A 24553-nucleotide genomic window follows, 5' to 3' on the forward strand; every position below is an offset into this window, starting at 1 on the left:
CCTGGTGCTACAGAGCTCCTGGAGCCCAGGACCGTACAACCCTCCTCCAGATGAGGGAGGAGGAGTGGTGTTCCATTGGCATGCCTAGACCCAACTGAGCACAGGCAAGAGATGTCATTTCAGATGAGTAAATTCAGAGAGTGCCACCAGTGACTGTCCATGCAGACTCCTCTGTCACAAACTCGGATATGTGTCCCTGAAATCATGGACATGTATGAGTTGCATGACAGCATGTGAAAACAGCTCACACTGAGCTCTAGCAAGTCGATAAACTTTTGCTTAGCCCTGTTGAGCACTCTACTGGCTAGGAAGCATATGAGTTTCACAGATGTTCTAGGGGATTTTTTTGGTTAGTTGGTTATTTTTATTTCAGTGCCCATGTGTTCACAAGCTCCATTTCAAGAAGATTGTCATGGAGCCTGCAAATAGCAGTGACTTTTAATTGCTGCCTATCTGTATTGGATTTGAACCAGTGACCCAGAGATGAGAAGAACCATTCCTGATCCCATTACCCATCTCCTGAGTGCACCGGTCCCTGAAGAATGTGATTCATTAACTGAACTGCTCTTTTGCTGACTGTATTTTTCCAGCACCTCGTAACCTACATGAAATTACAATATTTTTCCCATTCTAACTGTATGTATGTCAGATACTTACATATCTCCAGTTATGTTGCTAGCTAGCCTCATAGGAGTTCTGTAAATGGCATTATCAGAATTGCATCTCCCTGATTAATTATTTCCAATTTTATAAAATAGCTGAGTTAGTGAAGACACTATCAAAAGGGTTTTTAAATAAACATGCTTAATCTTTTGGAGATTAAAAGAGATAGTATGGGTGACATATAATGATTATTTTACCCCAAAGCCATCAGAAATAGAATGTACAAGAAAAACACATCAAATAAATAGGCACAATAGAGAGCATTTCAATGAGAAGATAATCACACTGCAGGATTTGCTTCAACTCAGTGGCCTAAATATTGCCCTATAAGAAAAATACAATGAAATAAGAATATTAAAACAACAAAACAAAAAACAGATTTATAACTGAGTCTGTTTAAAAAAGGTACTACAACTAATATCTAAAGTATTTTATTTTTAATTCATAGTATCTAAATTTGTCAAACAGACAAAAATTAAAATAATTTAAGAAGCTAGAAAGAAAAAAAACAAGGTGATGAATTTCTGGCATGATGCACACTTTTATTGATAAGAGTAAAATGGTTAGGCAATGTGTCTCTAACCAGATATCAAGAAAATTACACTGTCTGACTATCTTCATATTTTTCACAGCTATGTATTGTACGTAAAAGAAACACACGGTCTGCCAGTGTGGAAATTTATCAGAAGCAGTGTAGATTCACTCTGTAGAAAAGGAATTAATTAATAAATCACGCATCCTTCTGCAATTCATCCTGGCTGCAAAGTGATGGCTGATGCAGAATATTGCACGGTTTTCATACACTGTGCTAGGCTATTAGATGTACAGATGCTATTAGGTTCTGTCCAGATCTTCTGTTGGTGTAACTGGTATAAATCAAGTGAAGTTAATTGAGCTATGCAGATTCACCCAGCTAGATGGGAGAAAATCACATATTCATTTATAGCATGCCTGAGGAGCCCAGAGAAGGTTATTTTAAGGCATATTGTGTTCTTTGAAGTTAGGAACCTGATTAACTCTTTCCAGCAGATGCAGCCTCTTTGTGACTAATGGCTTTTCCACTGACTAGATATTTGGACTTGTACTCCACAGGGCTCAAGCTTTTTGCCAGATTTTCACTGAGAAAAGATCACATTTTTACTGTGTAATTATTCTGTTAATTAAGCTTTTCACACATTTGTGTCATGTGCACTGTGGCATTTCATCTGCCCTCAAATCATTCTACAAAGAGCTAAGGTAGGAAAAAAGTCATATATGCTACCTGGATACAGGCTTTCACTAACAATTTTAGGTCCTATCTCTTACCATCTGATTGTCCATGTAGCTATCTGACTAGCATATAGCCTAACTTACGAAGACCCAGTGCTTTCCGACAGCCAAAACCAGTGGTCCAAAAGAGCCATGGATCACTCACAGTAGTTGGGAAGGGAAGAGCTTTGCTTGACCCTTCTAAAAGACTGGCTGAAATCTGCTCCCTCCCTTCCTCCCTTCCCAAGCATTTTGCTTTAATAAATTTTGCTAAGATGGCTTCAAGGACTCCAAACTCAAACCCACCCTTCTAATATTGTTCACTTAACTGACATTAGAATAAAACCTCACCTCAAGTAAGGAGCCCCACCACAGATTTCTTATCAGTCACTACCTACGAACAGTACATGCTATGTTCGTGTCAGCATCAGGAGAGGAGAAATAAACAGTCACCTCCCTTTTGCTTGAAGCTACAGACAAAATATTTTTACACTGTTTGACTTATTTCAGCCTAGCTTGTGTGACAAATACATTTCATACTAGGCAGTGGGCAGGCTCGCAGCCGCTGCTGGAAAGGCAGCAGTTACAGGGACTATTGCAAGCTGGCCTAATGTCTCAGATCTCTTCAACAGCTCTTTGCTAGTTCAGATGCCAGATTCATCTCTGCTGGGCTACAAGGGTGTCCCCTCTAGTCAACGGCATGTTGACACTGTGCAAGTATTAGATTAAGTTTTCAAACATCCAGAATTCCCAATGTGCATGTTGGCTTAAATACAGGGAGGACACAGAACCTCATGGCTTTTGAACATTACATATTTTAGTTCCTGACATGTCTAGAAGACACAAAGTTACTCAGCCTCGAAAAATGCTCCTTCCAATTGATGGTTGGCCCATACTTATCATGTACTGGGTGTTAGATGTAATCAGGCCAGACAGTTCTTGATGGCTAGTGCCTTGCTCTCCTAGTAACCAGAGGAAATAGTAATATAAAGTGGAGGGAGGAATATGGCCCTGAGGTTTAGCATCAAAATTTAATTTTCCTGTTGTTCTGTAGATGTATAGTACCAACAGTACTTCTCAGAAGTAGTAAAATACATCAGTTTCTTGTTGGCATGGAAAAAAAGAAGATACCAGCTGTTCAATATTCAAACACGGCAGTCACATATTTGCATTGACATGAATGAGAAAGGTTTCTCAGTCATTTCAATGAGAGCTTGGATGAAAGAAGCAGATCTAAGAGTCTTTTCTACTGCTTCTTTTAACACTGCCTGCAAGGTACTTTTCTGCCTTCTCCTTTTTTTAGCTTATCAATATATATTTTGGAGTTTTTTACTTTAATGTTTAACACATCTTTTTTAAAAGGAAGCACGATCAGTTTCTAACGATGCTACTTAGAGTTACAGTGACACAAAAAGGCAGCCACAGACTGTGAGGAAAGCTTTCAAAAGCCCACAGGAGGTGACAGGGATGGAAAGCTGATATTTTCGTGGCAAGTCAATCCCTGGTTAAATTCAGCTGGTGTATGCTGTAGCCTTTCACAGGTTCCAGGTAGTACTCTGGACTAGGATAGATCTCGATCACTAGTGCTGAAATCAAGGCCAACATTGTATGGTATTAGTGCCATGCATCAAAATGAGGGACCTGAGTTCTGCTTTTCCCTTCAGAAAGAACTTGAGTTCATTTATTCCACCTTTTAATCAGGCACCACTTCTCTTTTGACTAAAGCTTAACCTAAGGGAAAATCTGAGTACAAGCTGAGCAGAAGAATCCTACCTGACTTTAGTCAAAGAAGAGTGGTTTTATTCTTGATTTGAGGCAAGAGGCAGTTTGATCTTAAAATTGTGCTGTAATCTCCTCTCAAATTAGGACACTAAGAGTTCTTTCACTTTTGTTTCTGCAGGTCTTTGGTAGGTGGTTCGCATCTTGAATATGATTAGCAATCTGTACAGAAACACAAAGCTAAGAATAAAGGAGTCTATTAGGGTTATATTCAGGTATGCACACCACTCCAAAATAGTAAGAATTCAAATAATTATACAGTTCAAGGATAATTCATACGAGTGTATCCCTTGAGAATATTTAGTTCATCCCCTGATCCTTATTTCTAATTAATCCTTGAGTCCTTTTGTAGGTTAATACAATTAACAATAGGGATAAACCCTCTGCAGTCTTTAGTCGATTGGATTTGCAGAACTTGCTTTTCTTTGCTGTGACCAGCAGGGGTCCAAGGAAGCCCTGCTGCCCTCTTAAATCTGACTTAATTCCAGCATCAGCCAATGACAGGCACACAAAACCATCTCATTTTAAGCACACTAAGGGTACCAAAGAAGGAAAATCAATTTACTTCAATATTTCTTCAAATGACTGCCACACAAACCAACATGTTTGACCTCCATATATACACATTTCCTATCTTCTCTTTGTACTCTCACTAGCCAAAATGAAAACTGCCAGCATGTCCTCGAAGGCATTAGATTTAAAACCAAAAATGTATATATAAAAACAATGTTTTCCCCCAGGCATTTAAAGAGGGAAAGGTTCTGTAGGGTGAGACTGAATTTGGCGTAAGATACTGATCTCTCCTCTCCTCCTCTCCCCCTTATTTTACTAGCCTGTTGCCGTTTCTGTCTTTTCCAGGTCTTTCCAGGTGGATGTGAATCACAAACACAGGTGCTGCTCCCCCTGCCTCTGTCTCTTTCCTTATATGCTCATTAACTTTCTGCGCTTCGTATTACAGTCATCATAGTTTAATACGCAACTTAGATTTTCCTTTTAATCACTCACAAATGTGTAGTCAGGACCTGGTATACTTCTTTTCCTGATCACACATAAACTGTATATGCAATATTGGGTCCCTGGCCCCTTTCCATCTCTCCTTTTTTAGTGTCTTCTCCTTCCATGCACATTAGGTTATCCAGTCCTTGATTATCACACCAAGGGTTTCACTGGAGAATCTCAAAGTTCAACACTTAACTGGCAATGGGTCCTTTAGTTTCCAGTGTCTTGTTAACCTCAGCACCACATCTGAACCATTTTGGTTTTCCATCCACTATTAGATGTTCAAAGCTTCTTAGATTGTGTCCTTCATCTCTAGATAACTGCTTGCAGGTGAGTATTTACATTCTGTTGAATATCTCTCCCTCAACAATGAGACAGAAAGATAAGCATTGATGAAATACCTCTGCAGGACTTCTGTTTCCAAGAAAGAGACTGGTATCCTGATTGCATCCTGCAGCTCTCCTGGGTGTACTGAAAGAGCCTGAGAGCCCACACTCACACTAGATGTTATTATTTTCTTTTCTGCAGAATCTCAGAAGGTTTCCAAATGGATACTTTTGTTTTGCAGGCCCATGGGGAGTCCATGTTTTTTTTCAGTTTGAAATTAAGAAACCAGTAAAATGACACCAGGCATTTTAGGCATTTTAGAATTTGTTACGGAATATGAATACTGAAAATCGAGAAATTAAAGAACCATTTAAAAGGGTTTTTGATTAAATCTATATCCCCACTGTCCTTTATTGCTGTGTGTCCATGCCTTCTTTGGTTCCTTTTTCCATTTTCAAAAGCATCTGTACTGCAGTAAAGGACTTAGGAGGTAAAAACCTTCATCTGTGTGGCTGTATGTTCAAAATGTGTGACTGCAGAGTGGAAGCCTGAAATGAAGGGGCTTATTAATAACATTTTTTATTCATACAGCAGTAAGAAAAGGCTTCATTTGTTCATCCCTTTATCGTCTTTTTCTTTTCAATTACCTTTTCTAAAAGCAAGCTTAATGTCATCTCTGGATTCCAGCAGGTTTCCAGTTAAAATGAAAACAAGACAAAACACTTTCAACTTCAGGTAGGTTTTCCTGTGACTTTTTCCCTATAATTTCATTTATTTGTTGATAAAGCATCTGATATACTAAGCTGAACTGAGAAGAGCTAATTTTTGTGGTAGCCGACAAGTCTCATAACACCTAGTCTGGGTGCCAGTCCCTGACACTGGCTGCCTAATATGAGGACTTTCCCCCAGTCCGAGACCTCAGAGCAACCTTGCATCCGGGCTTATAAAGTGGGAGAAATCATCGTTCTGATGGTCTTCTGGAGTCTGACTTCCAAGTGTGCCACACTGAAGAGCTTCCCCATCTGCAGAGCTGTGGCAAAGCTGCCCTGACTGCACTGCCCCAGTGGTGGTGGTGGAACAGGAGGGCACATGGGAGCTTGGTGTGAGGTGGTGGGTAAGACCTGATCCCACTCTGGCGTGTTCTTCTCCCCCATTTTCCTCTCTTATGTGGCTCATCCTCCTTCTGCCTCCACGCATAGTTTATACTCCTACTTCCCCGGCAGCGTTCCCTGTAGAGTTCTCCAAGATCTCGTGTTTACACAATACTGATTGTGCCCCATCTTCTGAGCTGGGCCAAAACAGTCCAGACTTTGTGAGGCTATCACAATGAGATGAGGGCTTCTAAGCTGAGTCAAATCTAAATTGAAACAGGAATGCAATCTCCTACCAGAATATGGCAGAAGAGTATAAAAGAAAGGAAAATGTCTCACCTACGAAAGTCTGATTTCCAATCAGACTGTGCAGGACTGCCTTAAAAACATGATTCAGAAGGGTGTAAAAAACTTTATAGTGATGTAGGTCGCACACTGCAGGACCCATTGAGCATGTATGGCTTTCCAAAATCTGAAATAACTATAAAGTCTTTCCATGATCCTTAAGCTTTGGCTGGTGTTGAAAAGGGGACTTGAGTAAAACGAGAGCAACGCCTCTAGATAGTTTTGTGTAGATGGTAAATGATCCTTAACCCATCATTTCAAACGGAACGTGCATCCCATGGCAGAACTTTCCGTCTCTATACAAAGAAAGGCTTGTCCTTTTACTGTAACATTAATTAATAGATCTTTGCAGTATTTCTTGTATTTTCCTGTTTGTGTGGAAGTGACATTAATACCAGTTTACACGTCTTACAGGGGATCATCTATATTTCAGCTTGTGGACAATGTTTCCAGTACTTGAGTTTGTTGAATGTTAATTAACACTAGCCCCCAGTGCAAAACACCTGTTAAAAAAAAAAAAGGCAAAAGTAAATAATATGCTATTTGACTAGATTGAGAGGAAATGGCATTATTTTTTAAAATCAGAATTATTGGTAAACTAATTATCAAACAAAAGCTTCTTAAATGTACTTTCTGGAAATCAAACATAAAAGTCAAACAATAGGCAGCTAGAAACATGTAGAAAGCAGTAATCATTTGGGTGGTGCTGTAAAATCCACAAAGAAAATTTGCGTTTTCCTTATTGAAGGTCTGTAAATGATCTCCTGACTGACTGGAATCAGTCAAGATAACTTTGAGGGACTCTGTACTAGGAAATAAATGCTTTTTGGCTCTGCAAAGTATATTTTTTCCTGGTTCCTACAAACCAATTGGAAGAATAATCCATTTGGAGAAGAGCTGTTTCTGGTTGAATCAGAAAACCAGCTGATTTTTGATAGGTTATTCGGTTTCCTCTGTGATTATGTTTTGTCAGTTAGCTAAGAGGGTTTGTTATGGAAGAGCTTTTGAAAACTGCCTCCTTTACAGAGACAGTCTAGTTTTTCTTGGCTATGGACTCTTTGCAGTAGAGTTGGTGCCATGAAATAGGGAAATGAGTGCTTAAAGAGCTATTTTTATGACTCTGTAATTCTATCTCACTTTTGTTATTTTTTTCCCCTGTGATTTTTCTTAAGTCTGGTACCTTAACAAGTAACCCACCTCCTCCTTGCAAGTCAGGAGTTATTATTTTTAACAAAGCCACTTGATTGCTGCCAGCCTTCTATTTAGCAACTATTTCAAGTATTTATCCTAGTCAACTGCTATTGATAGCTTATAGCTTTGTCTGTAAAGAAAGATATAGCTGCACATTGAGCAGGTCTGTGTCACCGCATACTCTGCAGTTCTAATTAATCCTCCTTTGCTCCCTAGTCCAGTGTGCTGTAGGAAGCCCAGATTCACCTTTTTGTTCTAATTCAGGTCTGACATACCCAGGAGAAGGAAGAATACCCTGCCTGTCATCAAACAATGGGCTAGGCTGGGCTAGACCACCTTCAGCCTGTCGTTTCTTGTACAGATATGGAGGGCAAACCCAAGATCGCAAGACCACAGTAAGGAGTGCTGTTGTCCCTTGCCTTGGTTGCTCAGTTCCAACCTTTCCCAGGTGTTGGCACAAGTACATAACATGCCATGTAGAAACATGGATCAGTGAATGAATCTGGTTAAAATGTTATGCAACGTAAACATGTTTAAACTAGTTTTAACACGGAGGGATTTTCTCACTTTATCTTGAATATGGCTGTATTGAGGAGAATTTCACACAGGCTATTGTTAAGGAGCACTGACAGAGCAGACTAATTCATGCATACACAATTTGTATGTTTAAAAGTACCTTTTCTTTTTGGCAACAATCTTGTTTGTGTACTAGTTATAAGAAATCTGGGCTTGTGGTTAAGTGCCAGCAGGAGTGAAAACTAAACCTTGAGGGTAAAAATTGCTTCAGGAAGCCAGTTGGAACATGATAATATCTTAAAAAAAAATCCCTGCACCTTCTTGTTTCCTGATACTGGGTGTCATTGGAGTTCTGTGTTCACTTTGCTTTGAGGGAGCAGAGGCAAACAACACTGAAACATCAAATTAATTGCTTTCCAGTCAACAGTCCTTCTGCCAAATGTATTAGTATTATTACTCATTAGCTGACCATCATTTCAAAAAGACTTTGCTTTCTAAATTACATCCAATTAATTGCAATTATCCTTAGTTTTAACCTAAGACCCCGTCCTCAAGATATTTTCCACTAAATGAAGTTTTGACACTAATCTCCCCACATTTTGGTTTTGTCCTGCATAATCCAAACAAGAGTGCATCATTATACTAATCTCAGACACAGAAATACGAATCTATATTGAATGGGCAGGTAAGATTACTATGTCTCATTACCACATACAAACCTTTCTGCAACTGTGGTTTACGCTTGGGCAGTTAAAATGGCAACCTTTCTGAGGTGCAGAAAACAGTTTAAATACAAATCAAAGCATTTGACATAATTAATGTAGTTTTAACATCGTGATGAGATCATAAAAAATGGAATAAGCTGCTGAGAGATAGCACAAATGTGACATTCTAAAGGGCTTCACAGTTCTGGAGTTTTATCTCATACTCTGCTGAAACTCATTAATGTACCTCAACTGAAGGCTGTGATTTTAGAGAATCTGAAATTAAGATTTTGCATGCCTATTGACATGCAGATTATTCTAAAGAAGTTGTATTACCATTTGTTCCAAGAAATTCAATTTTGCCAGGTGTTCATGTGCAAGCTAAATAACTATAGTTGTGGTGTGTTCTGTACAAAACCAAGGCAGTTTTATATTAGAGATTTTCTAGACAACTTAGATTATTATTTCTAATCTCAGGGTAGCGATTAAGAACCTGCAATAGACCTTGGTGGCTAGAAATCAGGCAAAACAATATTTACATTTCAAATGTCAGTTTCTCACAACCTGTCTGTACTCTGTGTGTGGGGCTAGAAATTTAGGACTAAACAAAATGGGATCTTCTGTTGTCATGACATTACGCAGCAGCAGCAAACAGGAACATGCCATTTGGAACCTGTTCCTGAAGCAAAACCCATTCCGCAAAACCCTTTCAGGGCTCTCTCTTTTTTTTTTTTTTTTTTTTTTTCCTTTAAAGACCTGGTAAAAGGAAAAATATGAATTAGTTGACAGAGATGGTGCTGACAGTGACATATACTATTCACTTTGCATTTAATATAGAAACATCCCACAGGCTAGGCAATGGTACCCAAGACTCTCAGCTTTTACGGTTGTCCCCTCGTTCTCAACTCTAGCTACATTCCTCTTTTTCATGCCTTTCTCCTCACTTCTCTTTCACTCCCAGTAAATTTTCTTGATTTCTCCTTTTCACAGTAAAATAACTTCAACATGACAGGCAGAAAGTACACCCAGCTCTCATACGGTATTTAGGACACCTCAGTTAGAAGTTGCAAATGTAGTTTTGAACCTCCTGATCAAGGAGTGAGTCAAAGAAATTTCTGAGTTCAATCCATAAGATACTGCCTTCTCACCATTGAAATTGAACTGTATTTTGCAATTTTGGGGGAGCCAAATACTCTTTGCATATTGTAGATTAGTTGTGAGAATGTCTCTCCATCAGAACCACTAAGGATGCTGAGGGGAAGCTTGGAGTTTCCCCAAAGATATCACTATTTTCCCTTCACCTGTCAGAGACCTTTCCATACCAAGGATCATACAATGCTGCTGCCCTTTGAAAAGCCTCGTTCATGAATAATTTTTAATTACCACTGCATAGGACCAATAGTCATCTGTAAGTACAGGGAACTCATTGCCAAAGGTGATAATGATGGACACTCTTTTTTGAGCACTTTACAACCAAATGGCAGGAGAAATGAAGTGGTATTGTCCATTGCCTTTCACAGTGGAGCAGGTGGAAACATAGATGGAATAACTTGAGTACAGTCACAGAGGAAGTATAAGACAGAACAGGAAAATGAAGCCAATGTTGAAGTACCTCATGGTGCCTTAGCCCCTAGCCCTTACCTAATCTGTTAGATTGACCTTTCTGAACTATGGAAAAACCTTCCTCTAATTTTTCTGATCCTGATGCAAAGAGTGTGAAAACCAGGGTAGGCACAGAGAGATTTTGCCTCCCAGTTTTGGGCTTAGTTGTGGTGCTAAAAGAGTGGCCCAAAGGATGAACTGCAACCTAGGATTCATATTCTGACCTCTCCCTGTCTCAGGAATGGAAAAATTAGTCCAGGCTAGTCTTCACCTGACTAAGGTGGCCCACTCTGGGAAGCTGGTGCTCTGATGAGGATCCATGTACTCAGTTCTGTCTGTGCTCTGACCCAATGTCCATGTACATCTGGGGAAGGACATGGTGGCCCTGTGGGTCTCTCTGTCTCCTCTGCACTGGCACGTGCCATGCAATTAGTAGTGAATCTGCTGGAAATACCACTTGCCATATCCCTTCTTTTCCTTGTGTTTTGCCGTTTCTTTGGAGAACAGAGAAGTCCTCAGAGTGATGGTGACATATATGAAATTATATAAACTCTAATCTCTAACAAGGATTTTTTTATATAGACACACACGTATATAAGCTTTTAATGTCAAAGTGTTTTCTTACTTATTCTACTTCACATTTCAATTGTGCTGTACAGATTTCTAAATCTGTTCTCAAATATTTTTTGAGTAGGTCTCTGAATGTCCCCTTAAATTCAAATGTCAGTGTATTCGTCTAGGCCTACTTGCAGAACTAGCCAGCTGAGAAATGGAGCATGAATTCATTAGCAAATCATACCCACCAGAACTGACCTTGCAACCTGCCTGAATCAAAAGGAAAGACTTAGCTTGGCTGGCTTTTTCTGTGGAAAAACAGAGGCTAACCAGCACAGTCAAAGAGGGCAAGATTCACAAAGACTGAAACATTATTGTCAATCTTGTAGCATCAAATAAAAAACAATAGAAAGAAAAAGAAGTAGAAATAAGTGTCTAAGACTACTCCAGTAGATGTGACAGTTGCTTACTAGCTTTTTAAAAAAGTGCACAGGTAGACTTTATCAGTGTGGAACTGTAGAGTCACATAACGACAGCATACCCATTTTCACTCTAGGGAAGAAAGCGTTTTACAGTGTAAAAGAAATTGCTGTAGTGACCCAGGGGAGCAGCCAACGTTTCTTGGATCAGGACAATTAACCAAAACAATATTGTTAATTTTGCCACAGGTTTCAAATGATCTAGAAAGCAGAAAACACACTGTGCTAATAGACTCAACTTAGGTTCTGTAACAGAAGGGAATTTCAGTAAAACCCTGCAGCGGCCAGGGCTGTGAAAGGGAAAACAACACACCTGCAGGAACAGATATGCATGGATCTTAACAGCGCAGCTGAGCTTCTGTTTGCTGTGTTCAGAAGGGAGCAGCCTTGACCAGCACAGGCCAGTGCTGTGATACGCCCCAGCTGGCACCTCTGTCACCTCTAGAATCACAAAGAGCTGGCAACCGCAGTAATCACCTGCACACAGTGCCTTTCCCCACCTCCCCTCCCGCAAGGGTCTCCTGACATACACATCTGCATCACAACAGGCATTGCCCTAAGTAAATATTAGCTCCACACATACGGAAATAGAGTTCCATGCCTTATCCCTGCTTACACAAGTCACTGTCTCCAACAACAGTCCCTGCTGAATCTTGATTCCCACACAACCGTGCTTACAATGATTTTAGAAATTAGCAGCTTTGTGAGCCCCTCAGTCTCAGAAGTGTTGAAGCAGGAGAACAACCCATGGCTGCCTGCAGTGAAAAGGCCCATAACCTTCAGGCTGGTGGCACTCCAACCTGTGCCATATTGGCTGAGGCATACACACATCCGAGCTGGTGATAACAGCAGTGGTTTAGGCAAATGCTTGTGCCAGCGAAGTTCTGCCTGCCGCTATGGTGTGCTGATGGAAGACAAGGCTGTGATGGACACACGCACCCCTACAGCAGCAAAACACCACTTGCAGAGAGCATTGTTTCTTTGTCAGGAGTATTTCTTCTTTTCTTCTTTTTAACTAGATGACAGGGACCAATTAAAGTAATGAGACTCACAAAGTATTTCCCTTGGCTAACAGCAGCCTATATTAATGTTTGCAGAAGTGCAGCATTAGGGCCATAAGCTTTCTCGTTAGATGTTAACACTTCGCAAGATGCTTCTAAGTCCTGTGAAGTTCTACATCTATTAGACTGGTGTCTTTGTCAGGTATAACAACCCCTCTCTTGTTTCTCATGGCTGATTGTATTGCAGTGGCTCTGTGGATGTGAGCACCCGAGCAGCACAGTTGTTACTGCCCAACGCCCAGCTTCTCCTAGAAATGCCATAGAGGTAGGAGTCCCGGACAGGCAGTTTCTCTTCTGTGAACAGAGCCTAATTTTGCAACTGTCTCGTTTAATGTTTTTGTTTGTGGAGTAGGTTTTTTTTTTCATAACTGTTATAATAAATTATTATGAAGAAAAATTCTCTGTTGAACTTGACAAAGCTTCTGCTTACCAAAAAAAAGGTAGATATTGACTTTGGCTTGGATTCTTCCAGCTTATCCTAATTACTCATTATATTCTTGTGAAATGCCAGACTTTCAAATATGTTGCAAATGTAAACAGTAAAAAGAAATTAAATGTGGAGATTGCACCAAAAAAATCCTTGAGGAGTTGTTTATTAACTTCTTCAGTTCCTGTTTCAATGTTCAATCAAGCAAGTGATGTGTCATGATGGGTGCAGGCCCTGGAGTTTGGTTCCAGATATGAATTTGCTTTCCTTCCAAATCGGGGCCTTTCCAGACCTGTGACTGCCCTCCAAGTCTGTCACTGAAACTAAAACCAAGGCATTGTTCCACACTCTAGATTCAATTTTCATAAATTGTGAGCATTTTTTTTGAAGTTCAGTGCCCAGTGCTAAACCCTTGGAATGATAAATAAGCTGATGTTGGAGGATTGTAACTGAATAGCTACATCAAGCTCTGATTGTAGACTTCTACTATAATTCTCTTGTGTGACCTGGGCCTCTGCTTTGTTATTACTATGTATTCTAGTCAGCATCATGGCCAGTGAAAACTGCCCAGACACCTTGGTGGGAAATCAGTACAACAACCACCCAGGGCTCCCCCTCTATGACCAGCTCTTGTTCAAGGACCACATGAGAAGCAGGGTGGACAAATAAGGAGATATACAAGAGGAGCACTGCATTTAGGAGGAAGAAAAGGTGTGAACACTTTAAGTGTAATCCAGCACCATGTGCAGGAAAACCAAGCCAAAGAGAAAAGAGACAAGAGCTCAGCATACTTTTAAATATGGGCACACTTGCAAACTTCCAAAAGGGCTGAAATCAGTCTCACGGTGGTATAATCCAGGACTTCTGCTCTTTTGATGAAGCATGTAGCTCATGCTACATTTTCAACAGCAAAGCATCCAGAATCAAGGTGCATCTTCAGAGCAGAAACTATTATTTCTCTTTTGAAGAAAACAGTTGACTGAAATCAGGATTCACAGACTCTAAGGATGCAAAAGTAATGTGAACAAGGCTACATCACTTTGGCATATTCAAGAGCTGTACCAATTACTCCAGCTTTTCATCTTACCTTAAGGTGCATAAATACTCCTTTATTAATCATCATAATCCTCTCCTTGTTTCACTGTTCCTCAGTTTTAAACAGAGATTGCTAAGGACTAGGAGAGATTGCTGGTGTTAAAACATTACAGTGGAATGGTCCCCAGTCCTCTCCCACCTTGTAAAAGAAGGGACTTATTACTCATATACAAAGTGCTCTGGACTTGATCAAGTATATGAATGGCAAGTCTATAACAACATCCAAAACAGAGAACTGGAGTCCTAAGCAAGCCAGATGACCTTCATATCTGAAAATGCCATATCAATGTCACAGTGAAACCTTGCATTTATATATCGCTTTACCTCCAAACACACCAGAATATATGAAATTATTTACCAGCACCAAGTTATATTGTCATTATTATCCCTGTTTAAAGATGAAGATGTTTACCAAGATCCTGGATCTGTAAGGAGTTGCCCAGATGACACTACCCTGACACCAATGGGATGAGTGTATGTCACTTTGCATGATGCCCTATCTGATCATGCCAAACACATAGAGGGCACTGTCCAGTATACAAATTTTAGCTCCAGAAGCAGTTCCATTTAGGAAAGCAATTAGACATGCCCTTAAAGTTGAGCATGTGCTTTTCTGTTCCTGGAACAGAATACACAGCTCCTGATTACCAGTCTTTTGCTCAAGGCATTATTCTTGTCTTTGAGAATAATGTTGTTAAAAGCTTGAAGGAAGTAGTTATTTTGGATCAATCTAGACAGCAATTTCATCTTGGATTCTTCTGCTACTACTGAAATCAGTGAGAGTTTTGCCATTTATTTCAATATAATAAGGATCAAGATCTTAATGCACACAATAACTTTTAATTGAGTAAGGTAAAATAATTAGATTATTGTTTGCTTTGCACTCTTCTGAGACCTTTTGCAAAACGATACCCTTCATCTTACTTCAGTGACAGCCAGATATTCTGAACAGTCTGTGCATTTGCATCTTTAAGTTAAATATAATGCCAATTACAAAAAACCTCTCCTCAGATTTGAGACTCCTTTTAACAGATATTTGGTAATTGTTGCAAGTTGTTCACAACACTCTGAAACCAGCTGTAGGCAATGATTGCTTTTATTGAAGAAAATAGAATGACCACAATTATGTTAAATTGCATTCTCCTATACTTGGAACTTAAAATTGGAACTATGCTGAAAGGAACAGATAGTGCACAGATGTTAATGTAATTTACACTAATACTTGAAAGTAAATTCCACAAATTACACTAGTCATCTTTATTTACATAAGCAACTATTGGTCACTTAATCATTTGTTAATGATCATACTAAGGCAAGACAGCTACATGGCAAACAATATATTATTGCTGTAAACCTGTCCAAATCCCAATTTAGGTAAACTAACAATACTCCACCAAGTTAAATTCCCCCTGTCTTTTGATCTGATATCCTGTTTTCTTCACTTCAGCTTAAATACTGTTATGGCATGCTGCTAAGCATTATTAAATACTTTAAGATGCTGTTGTCACATCAGCATGGCAGATGAGGTCCTCCTTGGTGTAAAATAACAGCACCCTGCTGATGTCTAGGGAACTACACTGAATAGTTTCACGTTGAAAATTTGACCCACTGGGTTTAGATATCCAAAAGACTTAAATGGTATAATGTAGTACATATTGTTAGGGATTGCAAGGAGACTAAGCAAATGACAGAAAACCCAAAGCATATTCTCATAGCAACTGTTGCTCAACCTCACTGCAAAGTGAATACATTTCAGAGATTTAGGTGTTCCTGCTCTGGCAGATGGATTGGATTAGATGATCTTTCGAGGTCCCTTCCAATCCCTCACATTCTGTGATTCTGTGATTCTATGTGTAGGAAGGTAAAGCATTAAGTTCTTGATTGTAATGCCAGTATTTGGTGTTTTGTTATTAGTCATACTAGAAATCACAACTTTAGTAGTAACTTGATGGAGAAATCTTTTGCAAACAAAAATGATATAAATGATATGTATTTGAGCTGTCGTCAGAGCTTGCTAGCACATGAACTCCCCAAAGGATGGAGCAATTTTGTAGCAAGCTTACACAAGTCTTCACAACCCTGCAGGGCATGAAATGCTCTCTGCATGACCTGAGAGGATGCTAAAGGCACTGATCACCCTGCAAGTGTATTCTAGATTAGAGCATCATGAAACGGTTTAGAGGAGTTTTTATTTCAAGTAAATCACTGTCCGACAAAACAGTCTAAGCCTTTCCATGACTGCTGTATCTCTCCATACACACATGTATGCACCTGTTAGCCAGTTAAGCTACAGACCTACAGTGTTTATCCTTCTGTACTGCAGAAGTGATTACATGACCATTGTATATGATACAAGGCCTGCCTTTTCTGGTTATGTGCTGTCCCTGCTTATCTTAGGTCTTTCAAAGGTTAATGTCTTCAAAAATATGCATTTTTCTAGCACATCCCAATACCAATTAAAAAAAAAATAAATAGAAACATTTTTAGAAACAGTTGAATTTCAAAACGTAGTGGCAAAGACGAGCAACAAGCAAAACCCTCGATTTCTGAATAGGGTGCAATAGCGTCTCCTTATTAAGAGAGGATTCTCCACTATTTTGTCATACAGTTGCCTAATATCCTGCCCTGCCTCATTTTCCTTCTATGCTCCTCCTGCTGTCAATGGGGACAAAGAGGCAAAGCAGCAGAAAATCCACCTAGCAACCTAGCAAACTTTAGAAATTTGTGCTGGGGGAATGGATCAATTGACTTCTAAAGGTGCTTGGCTCTCTCTGCTGGTCACAGAGGGAGCTGAGATAATTTACTTGGACTGGACAGTCAACTTTTACTAAGTTTGCAAGGGAAGAACCCCTTCTTGAAAGACTGAAAGGGTCGCTGTTCAGATGAGCTTAAGAGTTTCTTCAAAAAGTAAGTGGATGATAGACATTTATACTACATGCAACTGCACACGGTGGCATCCCTCAGCTCTGCCTTCTCTCCTTGTGCCTTTGCTTGGGAAGTCCGGTAAGGCTTCTTGGACTAGATCACATTTCACTGTCTCAGCCATGAGACTTCAGAAGATTAGAAGGTTAAAAAGAACCTGTTTGTATTGTTTCCTGAGGAAAGGATGCACAAAGGAGCAAATCTCTGTGCAGTACTTGTTCACACCTTAAAATAAGACATGTTGGGAAGCTTTGCCTGCATAATAAATAGACTGTGCTATTGAAGGTGAAAATTGCATTCCTGGTTCCCTTTCAACACCTTTTTTTGAAAGAAACAAGAGAGGTAGCCTCCAGAATATATCGGTCATAAAACTCCAATTAACTTATTTTCTCATTATTCTATTTGCTTTATAACTTACTGGTTTGTGATATACACACCTAACCACTGCTTGAAAAGACCAAATACTATTTGAGGTCACCCTCTCAAGGAAGCAATGGCTTGTATAACCCTGTTTTCTCTGATTTCCTGCAGAATCCCTCAAATCCTCCTCTTCAAAGGTATCATTTGCTCTTGATCTCTGCTGCAGCAGAAAGCATATCCTAACACACAAACTTAAAAAAAAAAAAAAAAAACTGAAAATTAGAGCCATCTGGGAAAAAAAAAAAAAAAAAAATCCCTTTTGCAAAACAGGCTGAGATTTGAACTTGGTCTGTTCCCAGTAAATAGGGAAAGGAAATCGTCCCACCGTCCAGTGTTTGCAATCTGCCTCTGAGATGCACAAGAGCCAACCTGAAGTCTCCATAGCTGGCCTGCCCACAGAAGCTTTCTGAACCTGTCTCTTGTATACTGACTGGAAACTCTGGCTTCCGCACTATGAATTCAATCCCTCTCCATGCCTCCTATTAAAACTCTTCCATTTTATATAAAATATTAATGACTTCTTGCCCAGAAAGAGGACCATGCAATGTTTGGATTTGGTGTTTGACCCCTTGCATCACAAGTAAGAGGCTGCATCACCTGGCTCTGTTTAGTGAAAACTCTAGAAGAGATTAAGAGAAAGGGTGACTACACACTGCTGAATATAGTGTTTGTCATTAGGAAGGTGCAGGTAGAAAAGTGCCTTCTGGCTTAGGAATTTAATGCTGATTTCTTATATTTCAGAACCTAAAGACTGGAGTCCTGGTAATGCTGAAGTGAGTCCCTGTTTCTACCTAAGTATCCAGGACCCCACTGAAAAATGTCCTGTTTTGCTGAATCAATGCTTTTCAATGAATGATGAAGAGAATATGATGCCAAAAATTTGTGAGCCCTCATAGTGAAGTTTTGAGCAGCCTTTTCTGGGAAGTTGTATATTTACATATAAGCTCCCTAGAGCAGTGCAGTGCCAGTTCAGTAGCACACAGCAAAAATTACATTAGTCCCAGGATTTACATATAAATCATCCTCTCTTATCAAGTCTTTAGCAAATGGTTTGAGGGAGCCCAGACACTGGGAAACAAGCTATGAAGTTTATCCAGAAAAAAAATAATCATAATTTGTTGCTGCAGTCTGTTTTGGAAAGAATTTCTTGAGCTAAGGTAGGCTGAAGTCAGGTAAGGGCAGACAAGAATACCATAGTAACTTCAAATCATGACAAAGTGCCTTGGGGAACTTTTGTACCTTGATGAGCAGCATGCATTTTAGAAGGCTTTGCATTTGTTGTTTGTCTTGTTCAAGATCCTTTTGGATTCTGGTGGCTGTGGTTTTATTAAAAACTACCCTTATTGTTGTGAGGGCTCCCGAGCTGATGGCCTCAGGTTGAATGCATGCCTTTACAAGTGGCTTGAAATCACTCACTGTCACACTGACTCTTCTGTTTCATTTTCTGCTTACTGAGCACAGAGCGGAGATGGATGCTTTCACTGGGCCTGTCACCTGCAAAGCCTTGGAGGGAGCGCCCAGAAATAAACAGGATGATTTTTCTTTCTGCCCTACTGATTCCAGTGGAAGACAACTTTTTCCTAATCCTTCTAGAGTATTCTGTGTTTAAGGGAAAGAGATAATCTCACCTATCATTTTACACATTAGCCCCACGTGCATGTTTTACTCCAGCCCTCAGTATGTATGTGGCTCTTCCACTTGAGGGTAGCCAGAGGCACATTGTACCATTTCCTGAGTGACTCCGGCATTTGCCCCTCACTGTGCTTCCAGAAGGATTCATATCCATCCCTCTGACAATCAGAACAGAAACTCAGTGTTAACTTTGCAATAGCCTACCCAGTTCCTCAGTTCATTATCTCACATTTTTCTTTACTTAATATTTTTTTTCCTTTGAATTTGTGTAATTCCAGTGATGAAAGCTGGCTCCCTTTTTCTTCCTCTCCATGACATTCCGTCAGTGAATGACTCTGGAGGTGAACAGCTCTCAGAGCACATACACAACAGGTGCCTCTGTGAAACCAAGAAAAGTCAAGCAACTTCTCTAGTAGATTTTCATCAGATGGTGTTAAATTCAAAATTAACAGAGAATAATTTTTTTTATTTCTGTATGTAGAGTCAAAGACCTAGAGTTCTACAAAGAAAAAGAAAGTGTCAGAGGCCTTCGTAGACCCCAAATATAGAAACAAATGAGAGAACAGAGATGACTACTCTGAGAAATCCTGAGTGAATAACCTGTTGCTCTGGATAAGGCCGGGTCAGCAAAAGAGCCACTCTTTATGCTAACATGCTCCTTACCAAGTGTTACACCAGAGTCCTGAATCCGTGGTACCGGGAGCCACGGATTGTGCCCAACTGCAGAGTGGTGAACTACAACGTCTTGTTGATTTTCTTAAACATAAAGTGCAGCCAGAAGGGTCAAGTTTCCCCCAGGGTTAGGACTGCCTTTTGCCGTGTATTCCAGTCTGCAGAAATTTTAAGTATTCCCTCCATAATACTTTCTGAAAAATTTTTGTTCATTTGTTGTTTTATAAAAATTCCATGGATCTTGAGATCAGAACTCCAAGATAAGTAAAATTTTTTCCAAACTGTCTGACCAAAAAAACCCCTTCATTTATGATCTTAATTTAAAAAAAAAAAAAAAGGTAAAAAAAGAAAGAGAAGGGAGAGGAGAGGAGAGGAGAGGAGAGGAGAGGAGAGGAGAGGAGAGGAGAGGAGAGGAGAGGAGAGGAGAGGAGAGGAGAGGAGAGGAGAGGAGAGGAGAGGAGAGAGAGGAGAGAGAGGAGAGGAGAGGAGAGGAGAGGAGAGGAGAGGAGAGGAGAGGAGAGGAGAGGAGAGGAGAGGAGAGGAGAGGAGAGGAGAGGAGAGGAGAGGAGAGGAGAGGAGAGGAGAGGAGAGGAGAGGAGAGGAGAGGAGAGGAGAGGAGAGGAGAGGAGAGGAGAGGAGAGGAGAGGAGGAGAAAGGTAGTTTACTTTCTAACTTCTTTTTCTGTATACCATCTCCTCATGTGGCAGTCACTACTGGCTATGATGCAGGATTTGTTGGTTTAGAGTTTTGTTTTTGATGACATATGATTTTTATTGAGACTAAGATGACAGCAAAGAAGTACTTTCACATTAATCATCAGGTATTTTCCCAATCTCTCTCATCTGAATGGCAACTTAGACTCAAAACCATGAAAATTTTATGTCCATTCATGTGAACTTCTATTGAATCACTCTGTCCCATCTGCTTGTTTAGGTTACAAAAAATGGAACTCCTGCTTCAGTTAATACTGTAGCTCTACTGCAGCTATGGTAGGGCAACTAGAGTCTAGCCTGCTTCATGCATCATTGACAAAGTTGTCAGCTGAGTCCCCGGGCTGCAGGTTCTCTATTAGTGGTGATAATGCAAGGAGCAGAAGGGAGCACAGCTTGACTTGCGGGGGCAGGCTGAATTCCCATTTAGAAAAATAATCCCTTTACTCATAAACTGAGCAAATCTGATAATGAGTCATCAATAGAAAACAAATGGGAGAACCCCCGCAATTGGCCATAAGGAGGTCCATCTGACTCCACAGAATCTGCAGAAAGGAGAAAAGAGATGGAGGGAGAGTTCAGTGGGATCAAGTTCAGTGGGATTGTACAGCAGGCATGTACTTTCTATGTGGTAAAGTATTTCAGAAAACTGTGAAAAAATTGTCAATTATTTATGTGCAGATGGTATGACAAAAACAAACAGTGGGCACAGCTGAGATATAATCCTGCTTTGCTACTCACCTCAAAAGGTCAGTAGTCAAGCATGGTGATTGCCTTCAAAGTGAAGAAGAAACATGAGAGCTTGACCACCCGATCTATGCATGGGAAATTTTTAAATGGAGGGGAAAGAATGAGCCTATTTGCAACAAAGAGCATACATTTCCAAGAGTCTTGCAGAGAGAAAAATCTGAACACCGACGAAGTTGTTTATGTAGCTACAAAAATGTTGAATTTTAAACAGTTTGAGTTGAAGAAGAGCTCTGCCAGCATCCATGGCTCAGATGCTCCAAGTCACCACTGAACAGGAAACCTTAGGAAGTAGGGATGGAGCAGAAATTCTTAGGGGATTAGTCTCCTTTGCAGAGTCAAGATCTAGAAACCAGAAGTCCCACCTACAGGCTAGTCTCTTGTGTCCAACTCCCCATAAGTCTCAGGAGGGTTCAAGAGCTTTGCTGTTGGAAGAGGAGTCAAGCCCAGAGCAATAACCACATTTTCTGTTGCAAAATGGTATGTGCAGCCATAATTTTAAAAAGTTGAGATTTTGATTCTGTTTTCCTTCACTTTTCAGCTTAAGGAGGGCAGTTTCAAATCCTTAGTGCAATTTTACTCCATCCAACTTTTCCACGTGGAATAAAAAGTGCTACTGCACTGTTGAGTCAAAGTTTGTTTAGCTGCTTCTCAGATTGCATCTCTATGCAGCTAGGAGCCCTCCATCCTCAATCCACTGTTGCAATGCTTGACATGACAACTGCACTATGGAGACCTGACAGCTTCAGTAATACAGAAAAATAGTCTAAAACCTTGCTGTAGTTACTTTCCAGATAAATATGATCTATTTAGTTATTGTGTTTTACTGGCTAACGTTTGAACGTGCAGAACTCTGTACAGCAGAGAATTTGCATCATAAAACTCTGTACTCTGTACATGAGTTTTATGTACTCTGTACATAAAACTTTCTGTACTTTGTAGTTATAATACCTACAGAATTAACAAATTAAAGGTACAGGTTAAAGTCTGTTTTGTCCTGCTCCACTAAGATGTCGTACATGTAGGCGTTTTCTCTCCCACATCCCAGTGTACCCAAATCAGGTTGAATGACAATGTCATGTTCCTCAGCATTAGGCAGAAGTCGCTGTTAACTATCCTAGGGATATATATACTGGCCCCTGTTCTCAGAGGTCTGCAGCAATTATGGACAAAATGTTGCTCTCTGTATAAAATACCTTTAGTCCTGTATACTGACTTACAGTATCTAAGAAGGTGGGCTCAGGAGTGCACATTCTAAAGCTGCAGTCCTGAGTGGCTTCTGGGTATTTCTACACTTGTGTTTTAGTTTGGAGCAAGGTGCACTTTTGAAATGAATCTTCAGACCACCCCCACTTAGTGTATTTTGCTTCATGTCACAGAACTGTCCTGGTGTGTATAAACTAAATTACCTGCAGAGGAAACTAAATCAGGAGATGTGCTGTAGGAACTCATCAAATGTCCTCCAGCTGCTGCTTGGCATTCATTTCATAGGACCAGACTAGAGCTACAGTAAAATGACCCTCCTCTCTCACCACACCTCTGAAAATGTGTGTTTTGCAGAGGTAACAGCATGAACCACTCATTTTCCTGAACCTGCTTCTGTTGGGTCTCAGTATTTGCTAAAGCAGGCAAAGTTGTTGTGCTCCCCACTGAGCCCATGGTCATATCTGGAGAGTCAGCTTCAGAGGGACTGTACCGTGTCTTGAGGATCGGTGTCAAGGATGGGTGTCATACATAGTCAACTACTATTAGCAAGTAGACAACAACCCTCTTCCCACAAGGTTTAAAGTAATAGCCAGAATGGTAACAAAGCCCTTTGTCTTTACTACTGTTCTTACCAAGGTTGTTAGTAGAGAACATGAACACACCTTCATTTGCGGTATAAACATGCCAAGAGCATTTACCCAGACAATTTGCTCCTTATGCCTGCTCCAATTTTTTTCCAGCCTTCCTTAGGCCAACACAGAGGGGAATTCCTCTCTGCTTTAAAATTGCTTCCTTTGCTAGGTTAGGTCTGTGCCAGAGTTCCATGTTTTAAACTGGATGATTGGGGAAATAGACTTTATGGTTGTGTTATGGCTGTGTTTTAGGCAAGTCACACAAATTCTATGCATCCCTTTTTCTGCTCTTTAAAATAAAGGTAATCATTCTTCTAAACCTCTGTTAAGCAGACAAAAGCTACTATAGCAATGTTTAAGTTTACCAGTATTCCAAATGTTTGCAGTTTCCCAATGTAAAAGTTAGCTCAAAAGATTTTTTATCCTTTGAGTTCTGTCCAAAAATGCTTCAAGAATATTACCTGGTAACAATAAATCCATATTTTCAGTACTGAAAACTTTATTCTAGCTAGAAGACAAAAGTACAAAAATTGTGCCAAAGTGAAAAATATTTCAGGCTTTTAAATAAAAGAACCTTTTCAGCTATCCCATGAACTTTACGGAGAGGTTATTTTTTTTCTATTTAATCCAACCAGTTTGACCATTTCTCAGTCAGCACAGAGGCCCACAAGATCAATTCACATCTATGCAAGATCTTTCCACCTACTGTGTTTAATTTCTCTGTCCAAAGCCATCATTTAAATAAATAAATAAAAACCTTTCTTCCTTCATCTGTGTTCTTAGCTACAACTGTTTTCATTAAAAACAGCAAAGGTTTTTCTGGGTAGGTTGCACCTTTAAACCAAGAAATTAATTACTGATAGGCACTCCTGCTGTCCAGCAACCCTGCATTTCCCTAGCTGAAGCCCAAATAACACTAAATCCATTCAGAGGCCATTATAAAGCTGTGTTTTGAACTCCTCATTGGTGTATATTGTTTATCTCTTTCAGCTTTAACCAAGTCCTTTATCATTTTGAATGTTTCTCTAAGTCACCTTGAAACCTTCCCTTGTGCAGAGAAAAACCCATCAGCTTTTGCTTTTCGTCTCTTTTCCCCGAACAAATATTCCTCATCCATCTCAAACTGCGTTTTTCCAATCAGTCTCACAAAAAGTCACTCAAAAAGGTATAGTGCCGCTGTTCCAAAAAAAAAGCTCTTTGTTAAAAGCTTTTTACTTCCTTTTCTTATTCTGAACCTTCCCAAAGCTATTTTGAGGGATGGGGAGTTGTTGTTGTTGTTTGGATTTTTTTTGTAGTTGTGTGATAAATCTTTAAGTAGGTTATTGAATGAACCCATTGGAGAGTTCTCCCATTGACTGGCCCTAAGCATTTGCCATTCGTTGCATTTTCACTGCCATAATGTGTTTGAAACCTTCCAAGTTAGTTAAAACTTCAGGCTACTTTCACACGTGGCTGTCTCTAAACAAATTATGCTTTCTGAATTGCAAGGTGTTTCCTCCCTAGAGCCATGCAAATTGTTTCTAATACTGT

At 39.9% G+C, this 24553-nt stretch overlaps 1 long non-coding RNA gene across 1 annotated transcript in view; it reads right to left on the minus strand.

Moving 5' to 3' along the window:
* Positions 1-24553, minus strand: part of LOC110363410 (uncharacterized) — a 173671-nt gene that overhangs the window by 102537 nt on the left and 46581 nt on the right. The gene's annotated exons all lie outside the window — the stretch shown is intronic.

Source organism: Columba livia, chromosome 3 (assembly GCF_036013475.1).
Source record: "Columba livia isolate bColLiv1 breed racing homer chromosome 3, bColLiv1.pat.W.v2, whole genome shotgun sequence".
Classification (NCBI taxonomy): Eukaryota; Metazoa; Chordata; class Aves; order Columbiformes; family Columbidae; genus Columba; species Columba livia.